Source organism: Myxine glutinosa (genome assembly GCF_964187855.1).
Source record: "Myxine glutinosa chromosome 3 unlocalized genomic scaffold, kmMyxGlut1.1 SUPER_3_unloc_1, whole genome shotgun sequence".
NCBI lineage: Eukaryota > Metazoa > Chordata > Myxini > Myxiniformes > Myxinidae > Myxine > Myxine glutinosa.
In genome coordinates, this window is record NW_027616352.1 from 596,401 (window position 1) to 601,163 (window position 4,763).

Genomic DNA, 4,763 nt, shown 5'->3' on the forward strand with positions numbered 1-4,763 from the left:
TAATTAATTACAATTATAAATATGAAATTTCAATACATGTCATTAATTTGACTAAGCTATCTTTTAGATTATATGACAAGCTACAAACATGCCAAATTTGATTGCATTTTCTCCATAAATGGGGGGAAAACTGAAAAAAATGAGAATTCCTTGAAAAATTTTGCATATTTGCATCATTAATTAGACAAATGAAGAACAACAATAGATGTCATAAATTTGACTATGCATTCTTGTAAAATACATGATGGGACACAGACACGCCAAGTTTGGTCACATTCGGTCGATAAATGGCCGAGATCTGAGGGGGGGCCAAATTACCCCCCCCCCCCCCGGGCTATGCAGTTTCAAAATAGCCCGGGCTATTGAGGGTTCAGGGAAATAAATCATTCACAACAACAACAACCAAAGAAAAACTTGACGAGCCCCAACCCCGCCCGTCAATGTGATGAACATCCACTGTGATTTTCATCTCCAGCTCACCAACATAGGATATTATTGAAGATTTTTCACTAACCTTGAACCAAAAAGAAGAGGAAATACCTCCTTCAGATGTGGTCAACAGAGCCCAACCATGAACAGAGGTTTGTCAGAGGTTTTGTCTCTGAAAAACAATTTTCATATGCACAGCAAGGAAAACTGCAAATTTGTCTTTTCACATCGTGACATTCATTCATGTTCAGATTGGTGAAATTCTTCAGGAGGAAATTGATGGCAGACACTATGGTGACGATTTCAATTAAAAATAATTACAAAAAAATGTTGAAAATAACTAAACATGGAGAACACGTAAATGCTGAGGTTTTTGCAAATGTCAGCCTCATATACATAGTAATATCATAAAACTCTTCTTTCAAATTCAAATTGACTTCCAAAAACAGGATATTGAGTAATGATTGAAAATGAGACACCGCATTATTTCAAAATCAAAGCATCATCAAATCAACTTCAACACAAACCCACAATAAAACCATTATACCGCAGCTCAAGCATCCAAGTTAAACACTTTCTCATCAGTTAAAAACAAATACAATCGTCAAAACAATAAAACAGAAATAAGGACGTTCATGTTAAATTTCAAATAAATTTTGATGGAAAAAAAAATCAGTTACAAAAAAACAGTATTGAGCAGTAATTTGAAATATCACATTGCGTTGATTGACACCCAAAGTAAAGTGAAAGTATAAACTTAGATTACACCAAATAATGACCCCATGATTATTTTGCTCACCATTTTGGATAAACACATTTACATCAGATGAAAAATAAATAGAATCATGAAAATATCAATTAAAAACACCTCAAAATACATTATCTTGTGACTATAATGTATATCGCTTCTTAGAAATATCAAAATGCAACACAACACCAAAGTTTGAAAAACATATCAGGTGATTTGCACCAACAAAAATAGAGGAATAATATCTCATGTGGTGAGCAAGATACAGTTTCTGATAAAATATAGCCGTGATTGAACGATATAAAAACAGGGAAACACAAAAAGGAAACTTGAATAAATGAATGAATGATCGTTTTAAGGCCATTTTCCCCGCTAGAGCAGAGGTTAGCTTGCGGGCCCCATGACAATCATGGTTCCCTGTTTGAGGCAATGTTTTTTTTATGGCCGAATGCCCTTCCTTGCACCAATCCTTCGTCACCTCTTACGATGCGCACGGATACGGCGTCCCTATTCTACCCGGGGTACACACCGGGATCATTCATCCCAGCAAGCTGGTACTCAATTTTCCGACCTTGGAAGGATGACAGGCTGAGTCAACCCCCCTTGTGTTAATTTAGCGATCGACAGGGATTCGAACCCAGGATCCTCGGATCCCAAGCCGGCACCCTAACCGCGAAGCCAACACCAGGCTTAAAAAAAAGGAAACTTGCTTCGACAATAAAGAGATAGAAATTGTATATCCGGTTCAGTGAAAAGCATTGAGGGAAATAAACCATTCACAACAACAAACAAAGAAAAACGTGATGAGCTCCAACCACACCCGTCAATGTGATGAACATCCAATGTGATTTCCAATCCAGCTCACCAACAAAGGATATTATTGAAGATTTTTCACGAACCTTGAACCAAAAATAAGAGGAAATACCTCCTTCAGACGTGGTCAACAGAGCCCAACCATGAACAGAGGTTTGTCAGAGGTTTTGTCTCTGAAAAACAATCTTCAAATGCACAGCAAGGAAAACTGCAAATTTGTCTTTTCACATCGTGATATTCATTCATGTTCTGATTGGTGAACTTCTTTAGGAGGAAATTGATGGCAGACACTATGGTGACGATTTCAATTAAAAATAATTACAAACAACTTTTGAAAATAACTAAACGTGGAGAACACGTAAATGCTGAGGTTTTTGCAAATGTCAGCCTCATATTCATAGTAATATCATAAAACTCTTCTTTCAAATTCAAATTGACTTCCAAAACAGGATATTGAGTAATGATTGAAAATGAAACACCACATTATTTCAAAATCAAAGCATCATCAAATCAACTTCAACAGAAAACCACAATAAAACCAATATACCGCAGCTCAAGCATCCAAGTTAAACACTTTCGCATCAGTTAAAAACAAATACAATCGTCAAAATAATAAATCAGAAATAAGGAGGTCCATGTTAAATATCAAATAAATTTTGATGGAAAAAAAATTCCGCTACAAAAAACAGAGTATTGAGCAGAAATTTGAAATATCACATTGCGTTGATTTACACCCAAAGTAAAGTGAACGTATAAACATAGATTACACCAAATAATGACCCCATGATTATTTTGCTCACCATTTTGGATAAACACATTTACATCAGTTCAAAAAGAACTAGAATCATGAAAATATCAATTAAAAACACCTCAAAATACATTCTCTTGTGACTATAATGTATATCTTTTCTTAGAAATATCAAAATTCAACACAACACCAAAGTTTGAAAAACAAATCAGGTGATTTCCACCAACAAAAATAGAGGAATAGTATCTCATGTGGTGAGCAAGACGCAGTTTCTGATAAAATATAGCCATGATTGAATGATAAAAAACAGGGAAACACAAAAAAGGAAACTTGCTTCGACAATAAAGAGATAGAAATTGTATATCCGGTTCAGTGAAAAGCATTAAGGGAAATAAATCATTCACAACAACAACAACCAAAGAAAAACTTGACGAGCCCCAACCCCGCCCGTCAATGTGATTAACATCCACTGTGATTTTCATCTTCAATTCACCAACAAAGGATATTATTGAGGATCTTTCACTGACCTTGAACCAAAAGGATGATGAAATATTTTTTATTTTTTTTATTTTTTTTATGTATACAAGATCGAGGCTCGTGAAAGAGCGAACATTAATCACACAGAAAGACAAACCGACACATAAAACATATAACATCGGGAGCGGTAGACAAGACGGGGAGAGAGGGGGAAGGACACAAACATAACATTTGAGAGCAGGGACCGAGAGACATGGAGACATCGAGAGATCTGAGAGAGGGCGAGGGCTTTTTGGGGGGGGGGGGCATGGGAAGGGGGCGGTGGGAGAGGTATAAAACATATGGACACTGCCAGGACTTCCAGGAAAGAAGTTGGAATTTCAAACAAGGTGGATCTGGGGTGAATTAGCGGGGGTAGAAAAGATCAAGGTTTTGGATGGGGGAAGATAAGAGATGGTGGTGAACAGCTGTTTTAAAGACCTGGAGGGAGGAGTGGGATTGAAGGGAGTGAGGGAGTTTGTTCCAGAGGCGGGAGAAAAGAGGAATGAAAGAGTGAAGGTGAGCAGAGAGCCGAGATTTCGGCAGTTTAACCATCAGAGGGTTGCTGGCAGATCTTGTGCGACCTGTAGGAATATTTGGGGGACAGAGCACAGAGAGAGCTGGGGGTGCAAGGCCGGAGAGGAGTCGGTAGAAGACAGAAAGACCACCTACCTGCCTGCGGTGAGTGAGTGAAAGGCCCTCAGAGATAGCTTCATCGCGGGAGATTCCAATAATTCTGAAAGCTTTGGTTTCAACAGCGTGAAGCCGAGCTAGGTGTGAGGCAGGAGCACCGGCCCATAGGGGAGAACAGTATTCCATTGAGCTGCGGATGAAAGCCTTGTATGTGGTGAGGAGCTCAGGTGTGCCGAGGAAGGACTTCGCACGACGGAGGATGCCCAGTCGGCGACTGGCTTTGGAGGCCAGCTTGGAAATGTGGTTTTCCCAAGAAAGATCATGGCAGATAGTGAGACCCAAAATCTTGAGCGACAGAACTTCTTGGAGAGGATTGTTGAGAAAGTAGATGGGAGGGTTGTCCAGTCGATCTTCCTCCAGATGTGGTCAACAGAACCCAACCAGGAAGAGGCTGTTGTGAGGGTGTTTCTTTTTGAAGAAAAATAATCTTCATATGCACAGAAAGGTAAACTGAAAATTTCTCATTGAGCTTCTTGATATTCATTCATGTTAAGATTGGTGAAATTTTTCAGGAGTAGAATGGATGGCTGAACAGTGTGATGGACGATTTCCATTCAAAATAATGTCAAAAAACTGTTCAAAGCAACTCAACGTGGAGAACAAGTAAATGCTGAGGTTTTTGCAAATGTCAGCCTCATATTCATAGTAATATCATAAACTCTTCTTTCAATTTCAAATTAACTTCCAAAAACAGGATATTGAGTAATGACTGAAAATGAGACACCGCATTATTTCAAAATCAAAGCATCATCAAATCAACTTCAACAGAAACCCAAAATAAAACCAATATACCGCTGCTCACGCATCCAAGTTAAA